The sequence below is a fragment of the Trachemys scripta genome, chromosome 9, assembly GCF_013100865.1.
Source record: "Trachemys scripta elegans isolate TJP31775 chromosome 9, CAS_Tse_1.0, whole genome shotgun sequence".
Lineage (NCBI taxonomy): Eukaryota > Metazoa > Chordata > Testudines > Emydidae > Trachemys > Trachemys scripta.
In genome coordinates, this window is record NC_048306.1 from 40604908 (window position 1) to 40624782 (window position 19875).

General features: G+C 47.2%; 1 long non-coding RNA gene across 1 annotated transcript in view; it reads right to left on the reverse strand.

Annotated features, from left to right (window-relative positions):
- Positions 1–6286: 6286 nt before the first annotated feature.
- Positions 6287–19875, reverse strand: part of LOC117883141 — a 33647-nt gene continuing 20058 nt past the window's right edge. The window contains exons 2-4 of the long non-coding RNA XR_004647191.1: positions 14023–14109; positions 8468–8557; positions 6287–6419 (exon numbers count right to left, since the gene is read on the reverse strand). This is a non-coding gene — a long non-coding RNA (uncharacterized LOC117883141). The remainder of the gene's footprint in view (positions 6420–8467; positions 8558–14022; positions 14110–19875) is intronic.

Sequence of the window (19875 nt, forward strand, 5' to 3'; positions counted from 1 at the left end):
GAGGAGGTGTCAATTCCAGGAGAGGAAAAGCTGCTTCTGTAATGAACCAGCCACTCCCAGTCCCTATTCAAGCCCAGATGCAAATGAATTTTAGTTCTGCTGTTTCTCTTTGAAGTCTGTTTCTGAAGTTTTTTTGTTCAATAATAGTGACTTTTAAATCTGTAATAGAATGACCAGGGAGATTGAAGTGTTCACTTACTAGCTTTTGTATGTTACCATTCCTGATGTTCGATTTGTGTCTATTTATTCTTTTGCGGAGGGACTGTCCAGTTTGGCCAATGTACATGGCAGAGGGGCATTGCTGGCACATGATGGCATATATAACATTAGTAGATGTGCAGGTGAATGAGCCCTTGATTGTGTGGCTGATGTTGTTTTTGTAGATACAGACTAACACGGCTACCCCCTGATACTGGAGAGACACAGGGGATGATGGATCCCGGGTACACTGGGGTATACTATGGGGAGACCCCAGGTGTTGTCCCTGGGTGGGCCCCAGTGTCAGCAGCCCAGAGGAAGGGGGCTGATGTCCTACAGGGAATCCGGGAAACCCAGGAGGGATTATGGGAGGCGCAGGAGGCCCTCCATGGACAAATGGCCCAGCTGGTAAGGGAGCAACGGGACTTGGCACAACTCCTTCACCAGGAGTTCCAAAGAAGCTGCGGAGAGTGTAGACAGCGGAGCACCGAGGCCGGAGACAGGGCACAGGACTTGCTATGCCTGTGGAGTAACTGGACATGTGAGGGTGACTTGTCCCTACTGGGATGGGGGCAGGCAGCCTCACCCAGGATGGGGGAAGGGGCAAGCCCTGATGAGAGGCCACCTGGCGAGGGAAGGCTGGAGGCAAAGGAGGTGTTGGGCCAGTCGACGGTGGGGGCACCTACGGAGGGAGTGCCCTGCCCAGAGGAGCATGGCCCAGGCAGCCCAAGGAGGGCTGGCCCTGAGAAGGATCAACCAGGGAAGTCCCAGGCAGCCCAGAGGCGGGAAGCCTGCTGGGGCTGCCGGGAACCGGGCCATATAAAGAGGCACTGCCCTCTCAGAGGGACTGAGGGACAACTGTTGGAGGTGCCTGTAGGCCCAGTGAGACCAAATGAGGCTTGGGACGGTGGGGCCCCGAATGAGGCTGGGACCCAGACTGTTGCGACGCCCATTATGGAGAGAGAGACTATGATGGAGTGGTCCCAGCAAGTGGTTGGGACGTGGTCTGTAGCGGCGCAGGTCGCAGTAGGGACCCAGACCCTCAGGGACGAGGGCCCAGGGGAATCTGGCCTGCGTGCATGGCTGGAGGTTGCGGAGCGGGCCCTCCACGAGTCCAAAGCGAGCGCCATGGACCTCACTAAGGAATATGCGGCCGTCATGGAAGAGGAGACCCTCTGCGTTGGTGGTTGGAGGACTCTGAAAAGAAGCGAGTGGCGCTGGAGGCACATGGGCGGCTGGTCCAGGCCAAGAATCCCCCCTATCCCTAGGGGTGGGGATTTTGGGGGCGGGGGGTGTAGCGGGGTGGTCACCCGCTCCTGCTCTGAGAGGTTTAAAAACAGCCCTTGGAAAGGACTGGGGTTGAGAGAGAACACCCTAGGCTGATTGGGGAAACAGCCGCAGCTGGGCCACGCCCCAATCAGGCCCCAGCTGGTCTGTATAAAAAGGCTGGGAGTCAGGAGCTCAGCAGTCTCTCTCTGCCTTCAGAGTGTGTCTACACTATGGGATTAATCCGAATTTACAGAATTCGAATTTTGGAAACAGATTATATAAAGTCGAATGTATGCGGCCACACTAAGCACATTAATTCAGCGGTGTGCGTCCATGAACCGGGGCTAGCGTCGATTTCCGGAGTGTTGTACTGTGGGTAGCTATCCCATAGCTATCCCATAGTTCCCGCAGTCTCCTCCGCCCATTGGAATTCTGGGTTGAGATCCCAATGCCTGATGGGGCCAAAAACATTGTTGTGGGTGGTCCTGGGTACATCCTCCCCCTCTCTCCAGGAAAGCAACGGCAGACAACCATTTCGCACCTTTTTCCTGGGTGAACAGTGCAAATGCCATACCACAGCAAGCATGGAGCCCGCTCAGCTCAAGACAGCAGTCATGAACATTATAAACAGCTCGCGCGTTATCGTGCAGTTTATGCTGAACCAGAACCTGCAAAACCAGGCGGCGAGAGTGATGAGGACATGGACATGGAATTCTATCAAACCGTGGGCCCCGGTGCTTTGGAGATCATGCTGTTAATGGGGCAGGTTATAGCCGTGGAACGCCGATTCTGGGCCTGGGAAACAAGCACAGACTGCTGGGATTGCATAGTGTTGCAGGTGTGGGACTATTCCCAGTGGCTACAAAACATTCGCATGCGTAAGGGCACTTTCATGGAACTTTGTGACTTGCTTGCCCTGCCCTGAAGCGCCAGAATACCAAGATGACAGCAGTCCTCACAGTTGAGAAGCGAGTGGTGATAGCCCTGTGGAAGCTTGCAACGCCAGACAGCTACCGGTCAGTCGGGAATCAATTTGGAGTGGGCAAATCTACTGTGGGGGCTGCTGTGATGCAAGTAGCCAAAGCAATCGCTGAGCTGCTGCTACCAAAGGTAGTGACTCTGGGAAATGTGCAGGTCATAGTGGATGGCTTTGCAGCAATGGGATTCCATAACTGTGGTGGGGCGATAGATGGAACCCATATCCCTATCTTGGCACCGGAGCACCAGGGTACCCAGTACATAAACCGCAAGGGGTACTTTTCAATGGTGCTGCGAGCACTTGTGGATCACAAGGGACGTTTCACCAACATCAACGTGGGCTGGCCAGGAAGGGTTCATGACGCTCGTGTCTTCAGGAACACTACTCTGTTTAAACAGCTGCAGCAAGGGACTTACTTCCCGGACCAGAAAATAACCATTGGGGATGTTGAAATGCCTATAGTTATCCTTGGGGACCCAGCCTACCCCTTAATGCCCTGGCTCATGAAGCCATATACAGGCAGCCTGGACAGGAGTCAGGAGCTGTTCAACTACAGGCTGAGCAAGTGCAGAATGGTGGTAGAATGTGCATTTGGACATTTAAAAGGTCACTGGCGCTCGTTACTGACTCGGTCAGACCTCAGCCAAACCAATATTCCCATTGTTATTGCTGCTTGCTGTGTCTTCCACAATCTCTGTGAGAGTAAGGGGGAGACCTTTATGGTGGGGTGGGAGGCTGAGGCAAATTGCCTGGCTGCTGATTATGCACAGCGAGACAGCAGGGTGATTAGAAGATCACACCAGGAAGCACTGCGCATCAGAGAAGCTTTGAAAACCAGTTTCATGACTGGCCAGGCTACGGTGTGAAAGTTCTGTTTGTTGAAAACCTGCCCCCTTGATTGACTCATTCCCTGTAAGCAAACCACCCTTCCCCCTTAAATCACAGCTTGCTTTTAAAGGAAATAAAGTCATTATCATTTAAAAATAATGTATTCTTTATTAATTGATTATAAACATAGGGAGAGAACCGACAAGGTAGCCTGGGTGGGGTTTGGGAGGAGGATAGGAGGGAAGTAAAAGGCCACTGAAAAAATTCAATATAATGACAGCCTTTTGGTTGGGCTGTCCACTGGGGTGGACTGGGAGGGTGCACGAAGCCTCCCCTCCCCTGCTTTCTTACACGTCTGGGTGAGGAGGTTATGGAACATGGTGAGGGGGGAGGGAGGTTATACAGCAGCTGCAGCGGCACTCTGTTATCCTGCTGCTGTTCCTGAAGCTCCACCAGATGCCAGAGCATGTCCGTTTGATCACGCAGCAGCCCCAGCATTGTAGCCTGCCACCTCTCATCTCGAGCGTCCCTCATGACCTCACGTTCACTGGCATCTTTCCTGTACTTAGATACCATGTCCTTCCACTCATTCAAATGAGCTCTTTCATTGTGGGTGCATTCCATTATTTCCGAGAACATCTCATTTCGCGTCCTCTTTCTCCACCGCCTTATCTGAGATAGCCTTCGGGACAGAGGAGGGAGGCTTGAAAAATTTGCAGCTGCTGGAGGGATGGAAAAAAGGAGAGAAGTTTTTAAAAAGATACATTTTACAGAACAATGCTTATACTCTTTCACGGTGAACAACACTATTCACATTACATAGCACATGTGATTTCAGTATAAGGTCGCATTTTGCATCTTAATATTGAGTGCCTGTGGCTTTGGTGTTAGAGATCACAGACGCAGGTCCAGGCAACAGAATTCGGCTTGCATGAGGCCATGGTAAGCCATTGTCTTTCGGCTTCTGCGCCCTCCTTTCCCACATACCAAGCAAAGCCCGTTGAGTGCTGTGGCTTTCCTGTTAACCTTCAGCAGCAGAAAACAAACTAACCCTCCCCCCATCCAGTTCTCTGGGATGATCGCTTTATCCCTCCCCCCACCGCGTGGCTGGTATCAGGGAAGATCCCTGCAGAAACCAAACTCACCCCCCCCCTCGCCATGAATTATCTGGGATGATCGTTGTACCCCTCCCCCCAAAATGTGGCTGGTATCAGGGAAGATCCCTGCTAGCCAAACGCGAAAAGCTTAGCGCCAATTCGGGCCCCCCCGTGCTTGTCTAACTGCAGGGAAGGATTTCTTTTCAGCCACAGGCAAACAGCTCAGTAGGAATGGCCACCTCTGTCCCCTTAATTAAATTCCCGTATTTCAACCAGGTTACCATGAGCAATATCACTCTCCTGAGGATTACACAGCGAGATAAAGAACGGATGTTGCTTGAATGCCAGCAAACACAGGGACCATACGCTGCCAGGCTTTGTCATGCAATGATACCAGATTACTTGCTACTAGCATGGCGTGGTCACGTGTCCTACCATGGAGGACGGAATAAGGCTGCACTGCCCAGAAACCTTCTGCAAAGGCTTTTGGAGTACCTCCAGGAGAGCTTCATGGAGATGTCCCTGGAGGATTTCCATTCCATCCCCAGACACGTTAACAGAGTTTTCCAGTAGCTGCACTGGCCACGAATGCATCCCAAGTCCTCAGGGCAAATTAATCATTAAAAAACACTTGCTTTTAAACCATGTTTTATATTTTAAAAAATAAACTTATCTGAGGTCCCTTCCATGGGGTCATGGTCTTGGGTACTGGGTTGGGAGGGTACTTCAGTCAGGCTGAGAAAAAGATCCTGGCTGTTGGGGAGAACGGAGTGCTGTGTGCTCTCCGCAAACTCGTTGTCCTCCTCCTCCTCTTCCCCGTCCACAGAATCCTCAGGTGTGGCTGATGAGATTACCCCTGCCTCGGAATCCACAGTCAGAGGTGGGGTAGTAATGGCGGCCCCCCCTAGAATTGTATGCAGCTCAGCGTAGAAGAGGCATATCTGCGGCTCTGACCCGGAGCGACCGTTTGCCTCCTTTGTTTTCTGATAGGCTTGTCTGAGCTCCTTGACTTTTACACGGCACTGCTCTGAGTCCCTATTGTGGCCTCTCTCCATCATGCCCTTGGAGATTTTTTCAAAAGTTTTGGCATTTCGTCTTTTCAAATGAAGTTCTACTAGCACTGAATCCTCTCCCCATATAGCGATAAGATCCAGTACCTCCTGTACGGTCCATGCTGGTGCTCTTTTTCGATTATCGGCCTGCATGGTTACCTGTGCTGATGAGCTCTCTGTGGTCACCTGTGCTCTCCTGTGCTGGGCAAACAGGAAATAAAATTAAAATGTTCGCAGGGCTTTTCCTATCTACCTGGCCAGTGCATCCGAGTTCAGATTGCTGTCCAGAGCGGTCACAATGGTGCACTGTGGGATAGCTCGCGGAGGTCAATACCATCAAATTGTGGCCACACTAACCCTATTTCAAAATGGCAATATCGATTTTGGCGGGGCCTGGGGCAAATTGTCCCACTTGCTCCCCCCCCCCCTGTGGCCCTGGGGGCAGGGCCTTTGGCAGAGCCAGGAGTTGAGCAGTAAGCACCCCCTGGCACATTGGAAAGTTGGTGCCTGAAGCTCCAGCCCCGGAGTCGGTGCCTATGCAAGGAGCCGCATATTAACTTCTGAAGAGCCGCATGCGGCTCTGGAGCCACAGGTTGGCCACCCCTGCACTACAGCATCCCAGAGCTCTTAAGAGGTCTCGAGAGCATGAATACTAAACCAAGCTTTTCTTGTTACACGCTATTTCACAACCAGTTTTTAACTTTCCAGTTCTGTTGGTCAGCTCATCCTCGCCTTTCCTTCAGCATCAGAAAAAAGTTCTCTACAACTCAACATGCATTGGTGAACAGAATCTCCTCTTCTTACCACATAGATCTCCAGTTGGTGGGAATTAGGAAGGGATAATGCACAAACCTACCCTTTTGGCAAATGGTTGAACATCCGCGACACTGGCTGCTTGGGTGTTGATAAGTTCTGCTCTCTGTGACACTGGTGTAGCTAAGGGCAGAATTCACTGCTCCAGAAACACAAGATCAGGAGGACAGGGGGGGTCTTGGTCTAAGAGCACCAATGCAGAAAGTGTGAGTCAATTAGGTCAAAGAAGTGTTATTGCTGTGGTTAGCAGGGCTCCTTGACTAGCAGTGGCTTAGATCATTCTGAATAGCCTGAGGTAACCCCATGTATTATGAGGGCTTGTGTCATGCACATACAGAACATTACAGGAAATGTTTGCTGCTTTGAAACTGTTACCCCTTGAATAATATTTAAATCGTTTATTCAGAGACTTTAACTTTACTGAGGCTATGTCTCCACTGCAGAGCCTCTGCTGGCATTGCTATGCTGGTATAGTCCCCTAGTGCACACACAGCAGATGCTGACAGAAGGAAGAATTCTGCCACTGTAGGAACACCGCCTCTCCAAATGAGTTAATTGTGCTGACAAAGGAATGCTGTCGGCAGCATAGCTGTGTCTGCATTGGGGGTTTTGTGTTTCTGGGCGGTGTGGTTTTTTCCACACCCCCTCACTGATGTAGTTGTGCTGGTATAAGTTTTAAGTGTAGACCAGGCCTGAGAGTCCCCTTTGGACACTGAAAGCCCTCGCTGCCCCTTCACCAAAGGCATTTACTCTTTGAAAAGAAATGGCCCTTCTTGCATGTATCTAAAATCACTCACCCAGGGCATGGCTACACTCGCAGATGTAGAGCGCTGTGAATTAAACAAGCCCTCGGAGAGCGCAGTAGGGAAAGCGCTGCTGTGTGTTCACTCTGTCAGATACGAGTGCAAGAAACTCTTGCAACACCACAAAGAGCAGTTCATTGTGATAGCTATCCCAGCATGCAAGTGACTGCAACATACTTTTCAAATGGGGGAGGGATGGAGTGTTACAGTGAGTGTGTTGTGTATATGTGGGGGGAAAGAGAGTGGGTTTTTGGGGGGCTGAGAGCATGTCAGCATGCTGTCTTGTAAGTTCAGACAGCAGACCCCTCTCCCTCCCGCCTGTCTCTCTCACACACTCTCAACAGCAGCATTCCACACTAATGGCTTGCTTTGTCCCAGAGCAAATAAGCATGCCAGCTGTCCGAAACGGAGCTTTGAAAGGGAATATCCCCATGCCTGCAGCCAAGTTCAAAACAATGACAAGAGTGGCCACTTGACTTAAGGCAGCGTTTCTCAAACTGGGGTCGCCGCTTGTGTAGGGAAAGCCCCTGGCGGGCCGGGCCCGTTTGTTTACCCGCCCTATCCGCAGGTCCGGCCGATCGCGGCTCCCACTGGCCGCGGTTCGCCGCTGCAGGCCAATGGGAGCTGCTGGAAGCGGCGGCCAGTACATCCCTCAGCCCATGCCACTTCCAGAAGCTCCTGTTGGCCCGGAGCAGTGAACCGTGGCCAATGGGAGCTGCCGCAGGTCCGCGATCGGCCGGACCTGCGGACAGGGCAGGTAAACAAACCGTCCCGGCCTGCCAGGGGCTTTCCCTACACAAGCGGCGACCCCAGTTTGAGAAACACTGACTTAAGGTGATTATGGGACGTTTCCAGAGGCCGATCAAAGTGCAGTAATGCCACACCTTGTTCACACTGATGCTGGGGCGTTTCAGCCAAGGCACAGCAAGCGTTATGCTTCTCGTGGAGGTGGATTACCAGAAGCGCTCGAGCTGCAGAGTCCAGGCACTCTAAATGCCTTGCCAGTGTGGATGGGTTGTGAGTTAGGGCACCTGGGTCTGCTTTAATGCGCTCTAAGTCGCAAGTGTAGCCAAGCCCCCAGCCACCAGCCAGGAGCATTAACCAAATGCTGCACCATACAGAGCCTCTCTCATTCCTGGAGCAATTTAGCAAAAGGCCTTTGGATTGACCTTCGTGGAGACTGTTTGATTGAAGCACTGCAGGCAGAGTGATATTCCTCCATGTGAGCATTTCCTGATGACCTCTGTATTTATAATTATGTGGCAGGAACTTTTTGTATTCAGAGTACAACAATTTTAACACATGCGCTTGCCTTCCTGGTTCTATACACAGTGACTTGTCACTTTCAAACTTGAACCTCTGTAGCCCCATGTGGATATCTATCACCAGTTTCCAATTACATACTGTCCTTTAGTAACCTGATTTTACCTTCATCACTGAAGACAGCTTTGAGGATTAGGTGCCTTTCAAAGGTAACTTCTTTAAACCACAACAACATGCACTGGGCCAAATTTATCCCTGTAATAAGGAGAAACAAGCCCACTTTTCTTCTTTGTCAGAATTCCCCGGTACAATTGATTTCAGCTCTGTGGATATTGCTCTGTAACGCAATACAGTGTATAAGTTACACTGTGTGTTACCAAGTGGGTAGAAACTTATGAAAGAAGGGGTTGAATGTCATCCTGTTGTTAAGTATTTTCTTCAGGAGCAGATCACTTGGTTTGCATTTGAAAAGTCTGCAGTTAGCCTGGCTTTTCCCAAGTGACACAGGCTCAATCAACAGAAACTTCTGAAACGTTTTACATTCATAATTGTCTGTATCACCAGCAGTGAAGGAAATCACTCACAGGTTCTAACAGAGGTGAAAGGTTGAGGGAAAATCAACCCTCAGAATAAAAGCAACTTCCTTCCTGGGAGGAGAGGGCATTTCAGACATCAGTAATGAGACAATCTCCTCCCACATAATTGCTGCCACTGTTTGAGCGCAGAGAAACATGAGTTTTCAAAGGCGCTGCCAGAGCTTCTCCCCAGTCCTCCTATTTATCGGTAAGTCTGGGAAGGGGGAAAAGCAGAAAACACTTAATAGAAAATGTAGTAACTGGAGCTTGATAAATCTCAATAACTACCAGGAAAAAAACATAGGGAAGCATCATGACGTAGAGGAACGGGCTCAGGATCAGGAGCCAGGATCTCCCGTGTTCTAATCCCAACGCTGCCAGTGACTTGCTATGCAATACTGAGCAGGTCATTTCACTTCTCCTTGCCTCAGTGTCTCCAGTTTCAAAATGAGTAGGATACTTACCTCATGGGGGTGTTGTGTGGATGACTTAGCTAATGTCTGTACAAAGCTTGAAATGTGTTACTCTATATTTGTAATATGCCTTTTAAAATATTTTTAATGATTTGTAATTAATTCTTTGTTTCACTCTAGACACAAAGAAAGGAGCTATCCCCAAATCTTTGTATTAGTATTTAATCTAATGGCCTGTATTGTCTGTTTATATAATGGTCGTGTTACAATATTTCACTCAGGCTAGAATACTGAGATGGGGTTTATAACAAGATTAGCCCTTACATAGCGCTAGAGCACGGCTCTCTGTGTTTACATGAAAGACACTATAAAGAATAGAGTCGTATTACATGGATGTTTCTGATAGCTGGTTAGAGCTGCATAGTAACTATGTGAATCCACCAGCCATTTCCATCTGTCTAGGGATACAGCCTGTGTAGGAACCACTAAGCCCTGCGAAAGTGCCTGGGAAGCTGCCATACCATGGCTGGGAGATGAAGATTATAACTCACATGGAGAACCTCTGTACTAATCCTGTGTTGTTCAGCTTCTCGTGGAGTACAGGCATTGGCTTTCCATTAATTAAACAGAAAAGTCCATTCCCTGAAATGAACAATTTACTTGTACTTTTCAATATGGACAGACCCAACCTAGCCCAGCCCCTAAATCCCTCAGGGTATTTGCTGTTATAAATGAAACAGAGTGGCAGCGTCTTCTCCTATGTATATTGGCTCAGAATTCATGTCCAGGGCAGTAGTCTCCAACCTTTTTAAGCACAAGATCACTTTTTGAATTTAAGTGCAACCCAGGATCTACCTCAAAGAAAATGTAGAAATATCAGTAATTGCACAAACCCAAACAGCCTTGCTCCACCCCTGCCCCACACTATCCCCAAGGCCATGCCCCCACCCTACCCCTTCTCTGAAACCCCACCTCACTCACTCCATCCCCCCTCCCTCCGTTGCTCATTCTCCCCAACTCTCACTCACTTTCACCGGGCTGGGACAGGGGTTTGGGGTACACGAGAGGGTGCAGGCTCTGGGCCTGGGCCGAGGGGTTTGGATTGTGCTACAGGCTGAGCCTGGGGCAGGGAGTTGGAGTGCAGGAGGGGGTTCAGGGTGTGGACTCTGGAAGGGAGTTTAGGTGCAGGAGGGGGCTCAGGGCTGGAATGGGGCTTGCAGTGCAGGAAAGAGTGCAGGGTGTTCGCTCTGGGAGGGAGCTCAGGGCTCAGGAAGTGGGTTGGGGTGAAGGAGGGGTTCAGGGCTGGGGCAGGGCGTTGGGGTGCAGGAGGGATTTGGGGTGTGGGCTCTGTCTAGGTACCACTTACCTCAGGTGGATCCCAGGCGGCAGCGCAGGAGGGCTAAGGCAAGCTCCCTGCCTGCCCTGGCCTCCCGCCACTCCCGGAAGTGGCTGGCATGTCTGGAGTGTTACTTAAAATTTTGGAAGAAGGCATTTTAAGTTGTTAGTTCTCCTTTATTGGGGTAGGTAGCAGAGCAGTACCATGAGAGGCGTAGAACAGGAAGAAGGCAGAATTGAGACCTTTCAAAGTTTTGGCCCAAGCAAGGGGGCATGGGGGTGTCATTTGAGCTCCCCGCCTCAAGTGCCAAAATGTTGTGGGCCCGCCTTGCATGAGGTAGGAGTGAGGGAAAATGGTGAAGCACATGTCCAAGAAATCTCACTGCTCTGGAGCATGGATGAGAGATTTGACGTGGGGTAGGTCTGGTGAATCCATAACTGCAGAGATCCAAAATGCATGCCCCCCTGAAGGAGGATATTGGATAACTCAGCTAAAGTGATGCTTACTGCAGTATCTTATAGCCATGTGGTAGGGCAGTGGTCTCCAAAGTGGTGTTTTGCTTAGGCAAAAATAGTAGAGCTGGAGCGGCAGGGGGTGCGTGCTCAAATTTTTTTTACTGATAGGGGTGCGCAATCAAAAAAGTTTGGCGACCACTGGTTTGGGGAAGATGATTTCCATCCAGGAAATTCAGCAGCTCCCATACAGTCTGCTCAGGCTGCAGGCTGCTAGGAGGCTTTGGCCCACAGTATACTTCCGTCAAAGAATTTTTTTTAAAAAAAGCTCTTTTTATCTTCAAGGGAGAGGCCGTGTGGGTTCTTAGGTTTTGTTCTTAAGCCAAAAGGGAGAATGAAAGTTACTCAATCTTCTTTCCACAGCAGAGGACTGAACAATCATCTCCCAAGAAATACAGATGTGGGCTGGACCTTAAGACTTCTCCAGAGTAGGATTTAAAGGTGGGACATTGGTATGTGTTAGCTAACACATTGGAACAGGCTAGTGTAGACAAGGCATACTGCCTCTGACACATGCTAAGACCTATGCTTTAACTCAAGCAGTTTAGCATATGTTAAATTGGACACAGCCTTGTCTACTCTAGATGTTTCAAATGTACTAGCAAGTGCTAATGTGACAGTCATGATCTTGGCTTATGTACTGAGGACCTCTCAAGCAAAAAGCATGAGCTGTTACAGCATGAGCTAGAGAGACATGACTCCTTAGTTAGGACTGCAACAACTCCTCTCCACTATGGATTGGGTACAGCAGGGGACCTGTACTCATGAGCGGGTTACACTAATACCATCCCTTCCGAACCCTGGTGTGTGATGGGAACAAGCTCTCTATCCCCAAGGAGCCCTCTCCATTCTGTTTCTTCTGCAGCTGGAGCCATGCAGGGAGTAGGAAGCCCATGGTAGCTCTCTGTGCTGTACAGCTCCAAGGGGAGGGAAAGTGACAGGGGAACCTTTTTAGAAAGGCAAAGGAGCAAAAATGGTGATGGAAGGAGGTTCTGGATCCTCTGGCCCACAAATGTCTATGCTGGGCCAGGTTTTGGATCCTCCAGAAGTTGGAATCAATGCATGTGGAAGAGGCCTGTGCTCCTACTACTGTTGCGGCTGCTGTGTTTGTTTTGCATCCACAGTTCCTGCACTCTTAGTCTTCTGTGAGGCTCCAGTACAACCCAACTACTCAGTTTTATATTGAGGGAGCCCTGTTCTCCCCCAAAATTGTTATATAATAGGGGCAGACAGAGATCTTCAGCTCACTATGCCACTGCTTCCCAGTACACAGGTATGTCCTCGCAGACTTGCAGTGAAATATCAAAAGGTGTGAATTACAACTGATTAACGTTTTTTATGCAAAATTCTGCAAACATGATACATAAGCAGATTTAGAAATCAATTTACTTAAGATGGTACAAAATATTTCAAATTGAGTGTCTCATATTGATTTACCAATTTAAGCTAAGTTGACATAGTACACTCTTGATCTGAAATTAGTCTTAACAAAATGTTTGGGTTGATTTAATTAAATGGGTTTCCAAACCAGCTTAAATTGGTTCTTGGTTCTCAATCAACTGTTTGTAGACAAGCCTTAAACCTTTGTGTTTTGCTATCACTTCATCTTCTTCCCTCACTGACTCCCTCTCCCTAACTAGGCATTGGAGGAGGCATCTGAAGGGTTTTAGTCACAATCTCTGTCCCTCTGGAGGTGTGACCATAATAGCATTCTACAACCATAACCAAGGGGAAAGATGCCCATTGGAATAGGGGGCTTCCTCTGGGGCTGCAGAACCCTGGATACTCATGGGGCTTCTGCAGGTATGGGGTGATGGAAGCCTGTACTAAATGTGTCCTGGGTCAGGAGTCAGCCTACAAAACCTCTCCATCTTACACAGTTGGATAATGGAGCCTGGGCACAAGAGAGACTAAGGGAAAGGGGTGTCTAATTGTTGCTGGCAGTGCATCCCAAGTGCAAGGTCTCTGGTAGAGCTATATATGCTGTTGATCTCTTTCTGTGGAAGACTTTGTGAAGAGTTGGTGCAGAGGAAAGAAGTGGCCCTCCACTGCAGCTGCAGAGGGGAGCAGCAGAGCTGAAGGAGTCTGATGAGGGCCCTCCCTGACCAAGCACTACAACAGCTGTAATCACTATGGCTAGCTTAGGGGATGGAGTCTCTGAACCAGACCAGGCAGCATTTCCCCTAAGGGCTGGATACAGACCTGCTCAAACTCTGGACTTCACTAACCATGGACAACAAACGGTGAGAGGACAGGGAAGGGAGAAATAACTGGTAAAGGGCCATTGCCTTATTGGAAGTCCACATCAGCAGCTGTTGAACTGAGCTAAAGACAATGTGGGATTGGGGAGTTATATTTAGTATTCAGATCTGAGTTTTTATTGCTGTTTTCCCACATTCAGTCTGTGTCCCCTTTTCCCCTAATAAATTTGTCCTTGTTTCATGCAAAGACTCAGTGCTTGTGAGCAGGGAAGTATTGCCTGTTAATGGCACCCAGGGAAGGTATCTGGCTTTTCCTAGGTTTCTGAGTTGGGGCAGGAGGGTCAAGCCAGTGTGTTTGTTAATTTTGAGAGGAACCCAACAATATTTGAACCCAGCCCTTTATGCTGCTGGCAGTACCTGGAAGAAGGATTATCATATAGAACACCTGCTGCTGACCCCCAATTCTGACCATCCCCAACATTTGGGAGTGTTTAGATTCTGAACTTGGATTCAGATCCAAGTTCATAAAGCACTCCTATCTTTGGGGAGAGTTAAAGCAAAACCCCAGCTCAGAACATCCCCAAACTTTGGGCTGTTTGAAATCTGAATCTGACTTTGGCACCTTAAGAGGATCTATGATTTTAGATCAAATATTTCCAGCTCTGTCCCATTCCCCAACTCACCAAGAATGAGAAGAATGAAAAAGCAGCTTTGGACCCTCCTGGAAAACATTGTGTGTCTCCAAGCTCAGACAGTGGTCCCAGCAGCACCTACGCGGGAGGAGGGTGATGTGTTACTGATCTCATGATTCAAGCAAATGGCTCTGAAATGTCCCCTGTGCTGAGGAAGGAAGCTGATACCACTGGGAGAGTTAATGTCCTTTAAACCCTTCCCCTCTTTTAAAACCTGTGAGTGACTGTCTTAATTGCTGGAGAACATGTGTGAGGTTTTCATGTGTAAATTGAAAGGACTCTCCTATTTCTCTTGAGATAGAGGAGAATCTCCTTTAGATGTTGGTAATATAGAGTTGATGACACACAGCTGAGTCCTAATTCCCATCTGGTCCAGGACATACATTTTAACTTAGGCTGGTTTGCTGTGCTACATTTCATAACACTCTTGCATCCCTCCACAGGACTGATGTCTCACGCTCATTCTGCTCCCCTTCACCCAACCACATGGTGAAGCAGGTGTATAGCCAACTTTTTATTTATTTTAGGAGGCTAGAGTTAAAAAATAATAAAATAATAGTTATTAAATCTCACTTTAAGGAGTAGTTTTGTACCATGATCAAATATGTCACTTTTAATTAAGTGAAATAATTGAGCTTCTCTTTCGAATACTTTCCTTTATTGGTGCAATCCCTATTTTGGGAGGTGGTTAAGGCCCCCCAAGTCTCCAGCTATCTATGCCCATGGGGAGGTGAGCTATGGTGCTTCACAAAATTTTCCTGTTCTTTACTCCCTGCATTGGTTGGGATGAAGTCCAAATCCTCTTATCTTTGCCCAACATTGCTATGGTCCCCAAATGGCAGGGGAAAGAATCATGTTCTTCTCACATTTTTGGGGAGCTAAAAAGTCTCTCCTCCTCCCCCAAAGTGGAAGAGAAAGATGGTTCAGCATTTCTAATGATGCGTAATACATTAAACCAAGCACTGCTGTACCCAGTACATATCAGAAAATGTTGCGAGACAACAGCTTAGATCTGCCATTATCCATTCTGATTTAGTTGGGGATTGGTCCTGCTTTGAGCAGGGGGTTGGACTAGATGACATCCTGAAGTCCCTTTCAACCCTGATAGTCTATGATTCTACCAGAATGGAGCATCGGTCTATACTGTATATCAGTGGAACCCAGAAATGAAGTTTCATAGCTAAAAATAATTTGATTGTGAATCTTAGAAATATATTCACATTGCAGACACTTTAATTTCTGAATTCCTGGTACATCCCTAGTCTCATCTGGGGGTGTGATATAAGAGGCTAAAGGCTTTCAGGTGATCTTGGCTCTCTCTGTTCACCATCCGCTTCACCCATATAGTTTTGTGCCGTTAATCAAGTATCCAAAACAGCCCTGTGTGGAAGTTAATTCCAGGAAACCAGATATTATTTCTGTGTACTGAGATGCTGTGATAAACCACAGCAGAAAGAAGGAGGAGACATAGTCCGTATCCTAAGGAATTTTCTCTCTGAGTAGACAAACAATACAGTTCATATACATAATACACCAGGTGCTAAATATTCTAAAGTTACTTAGACAGTGAGGCCCAGATCCTCAAAGGTAGTTAGGGGCCTAATTCCCATGATTTCAGTGGGAGTTAGGTACCTAAATATCTTTGAGGACCTGGGCTTTAGGGCCAGATTTCCAAAGGTGTTTAGGTGCCTAAAGAGCAGATAGGTGCTAGTGGTATTTTCAAAAGCACCTAGGTACCTAACTTCCACTGAAATCATTGGAGTCAGGTACCTAACCTGCTTAAGGCACTGTAGAAAACCTCACTAGAAAACCTAACTATCTTTGAAAAACTGGCCCTAGGTCACTTTTGAAAAGATGACTCAGGCTCTTAAGTCATTTAGGTGCTTTTGAAAATTTTAGCCCAGGTGACCAGAAGATGAAACTATATTAAAGCAGTGCAATTAAACAGCAAAGAATCTGAGCTAGATTTTGGCTTTAAGCTCTTGGCTGCACTGTGGCCAGAATTCCACTGTGGGAGCACACACTGGAGTGGGAAAGTTGCACAGTGCACTCTCCCATGTATCCACACAAGTCCTCTGGGCAGCACGAAGGGATGATGAGGTCTTGGCCCTCATTTCACACTAAATTTTGCTACCACTTTTGGGGAGACTAATATCCCTGGACTAGCAAAGTATCTGCACTCCCCAGCAAGTCTGTTGCTGCACCCTTCACAGAAGCTACACCCTCTCCTTCTCATTGTCCACCCATACAAGGCCAGCCATAACCGTTAATACTGGTGACCTTTGCATGATAAGAATGTTTTAGGAATGATTTAACTGAGGAGAGGAAAAGGGAATTCTACTCTATCAAAAAAAGTCTCCAAAGAATAACAACTCACTAACATCTTGCTCAACATGTGACAATAATTGCCTCTGTTCCAAACATTTAGTCTCATCAAATAGAGAAAGGCTCAGGTCAAATGGGACCACATGACGGAGTTTGTCCAGTCGCTGCAGAGCAAGAGAGAAAGTGCAATGTCCATGAACATCTACAGTACTCCAATCACTCAGAATTATTTTCTCTGATCTGAAACAGTAGGCAAAGCACTACAGCATCTCAGAGCTCTTATGAGGTCTCGAAAGCAGAAGTACTAAACCAAGGTTTTTTTGTCACAAGCTATTTCACAAGCAGCTTTTGACTCCCCGGTTCCATCAGTCGTCTCATCCTCGCCTTCCCTTCAGAAATAGAAAAAAGTTCTCTACAACTAGACATGTATTGGTGAACAGAACTTCTCTTCCTACTACATAGATCTCCAGTTGATGGGAATTCATAAGGGATAATGCACAAACTCACTCTTCTGGCAAATGGTTGCACATCCACAACACTGGCTGGTTGCATGTTGATAATGAAGTTCTGCTCTCTGTTATGCTGCTGTAGCTAAGGGCAGAATTCACTGCTCCAGAAACACAAGGTCAGGAGGAGGCGGTGGTCTCAGTCTAAGATCACCAATGCAGAAAGTGTGAGTCAGTTACATCAAAGAAGTGCTTTTGCTGTGGTTAGCATGGTTCCTTGACTAGCAGTGGCTTAGATCATTCTGAATAGCATGAGGTAACCACATGTATTATGGGGGCTTGTGTCATGCACATACAGAAAGTTACAGGAAATGTTTGCTGCCTTGAAACTGCTACACCTTGAATAATATTTAAATCGTTTATTCAGGGGCTTTAACTTTACTGAGGCTATGTCTCCACTGCAGAACCTGTGCTGGCATTGCTATGCTGGTATAGTCCCCTAGTGCACACTCAGCAGATACTGACAGAAGGAAGAGTTCTGCTAATGTAGGAACATCACCTCCCCAGATGTGTTTAGTTGTGCTGATAAAGGCACACTGTCGGCAGTATAGCTGTGGCTACACTGGGGGTTTTGTGTTTCTAGCTGGTGTGTTTTTTTCATGCCCCCTCACTGATGTAGTTGTGCTGGTATAAGTTTTAAGTGTAAACCAGGCCTGAGAGTCCCCTTTGGACATTGAAAGCCCTCACTGCCCCTTCACCAAAGGCCTTTAACACTTTAAAAATGAATGACTCTTTTTGAATGTATCTAAAATCACTCACCCAGCCACCTGCCAGGAGCATTAACCAATTACTACACCATAGAGAGCATCCTCTCATTCCTGGGGCAATTTAGCAAAAGACCTTTGGATTGACCTTCGTGGAGACTGTTTGATGGAAGTGTGACATTGCATCCCATAATTCTTTATAGAAATATGTTTATGAGTGTAAATGTGACATAACTGGAATATGTTTTATGCTAGATATGCCATGTAACATATTTGCAAAGGTTATGTTCTACAGAATGTATTCATTCTATTTGTATGTGTGTATCATTTGTATATCTGAAGTTATGAGCATTGGCTTTATGCTTGTTTTTAAAGTGTTTGCTGTAGGAAGCACATAAGGCAGATTTGGTTAACATAGTGTGAAGGGGTTATTCAAGTAATTGGGAGTACGTAGCTAACAATGGACTTTGGAGATGCCAATCCACATCTGAGCTTTCCTGGGAATGTTCAAACTAACATGTAAACAATGGCGTTGGCTTGCAAAAAGCTGAATCATTCATAGACATGTGACTTGCCCAGGTGACTGCAAAATTCCATCTTGCTGAGGGGATTTCACACAGGAGGACAGAGGGGTTTCCACCCACAAGAGAGAGACTGTATAAGCCCCTGGAAACCCCTCCATTTTGTCTTCAGCTGGCTCAAGAGATAGACTCTCCACCCCAAAGAGATGCCTGAAAGAAACTGGAACAAATGACAGTAACTACGGGGGTATGAGTGATTGTTGGACCCAGATTAGGAAGGAGTCTAGTCTGTAAAAGAAGCTTATTGGAACATCTCTGATGGTGAGATTTACCTGCATCTAGTTTCTTACTGTATTAGGCTTAGACTTGCATGTTTTATTTTATTTTGTTTGGCAATTTACTTTGTTCTATCTGTTATTACTTGGAACCACTTAAATCCTACTTTTTACTTATTAATTAACCCAGAGCAAGTATTAATACTTGGGGAGCAAACATCTGTGCATATCTCTCTATCAGTGTTATAGAGGGCAAACAATTTATGAGTTTACCCTGTATAAGCTTTATACAGAGAAAAACGGATTTATTTGGGGTTTGGACCCCATTGGGAACTGGATATCTGGGTGTTGGAGACAGGAGCACTTCTTAAGCTGTTTTCAGTTAAGCCTGCAGCTTTTGGGGAACGTGGTTCAGACCTGGGTCTGTGTTTGTAGCAGGCTAGTGTGTCTGACACAACCAGGCAAGGTACTGAAGTCCCAAGCTGCCAGGGGAAACGGGCTTAGAGGTACTCTCAGCACATCAGGTGGCAGTCCCAAGGGGTCAGGGGGGTTTCTGTGACCCAACCCATCACAGGAAGCACTCCAGTCAGAGTGACATTCCTCCATGTGAGCATTTCCTGATGACCTGCGAATTTATGATTTTGTGGCAGGAACTTTTTATATTCAGAGTGCAAGGATTTTAACACATGCGCTTGCCTTCCTGGTTCTATACACAGTGACTTGTCACTTTCAAACTTGATCTTCTGTACCCCTGTGTGGATATCTACAGCTGGTTTCCAATGAAGTACTGTCCTTTAGTGACCTTGTTTTACCTTCATCACTGAAGGCAGCTTTGAGGATTTAGTGCCTTTCAACCATAGATTCTTTAAACCACAACAACATGCACTGGGCCAAATTTATCCCTGTGATAAGGAGAAACAAGCCCACTTTTCTTCTTTTTCAGAATTCCCCGGTACAATTGATTTCAGCTCTGTGGATATTGCTCTGTAACGCAATACAGTGTATAAGTTACACTGTGTGTTACCAAGTGGAGGGAAACTTACGAAAGAAGGGGTTGAATGTCATTCTGTTGTTAAGTATTTTCTTCAGGAGCAGATCACATGGTTTGCATTTGAAAAGTCTGCAGTTAGCCTGGCTTTTCCCAAGTGACACAGGCTCAATCAACAGAAACTTCTGAAATGTTTTACATTCATAATTGTCTGTGTCACCGGCAGTGAAGGAAATCACTCACAGGTTCTAATAGAGGTGAAAGATTGAGGGAAAATCAACCCTCAGAATAAAAGCAACTTCCTTCCTGGGAGGAGAGGGCATTTCAGACATCAGTAATGAGACAATCTCCTCCCACATAATTGCTGCCACAGTTTGAGCGCAGAGAAACATGAGTTTTCAAAGGAGCTGCCAGAGCTTCTCCCCAGTCCTCCTATTTATCGGTAAGTCTGGGAAGGGGGAAAAGCAGAAAACACTTAATAGAAAATGTAGTAACTGGAGCTTGATAAATCTCAATAACTACCAG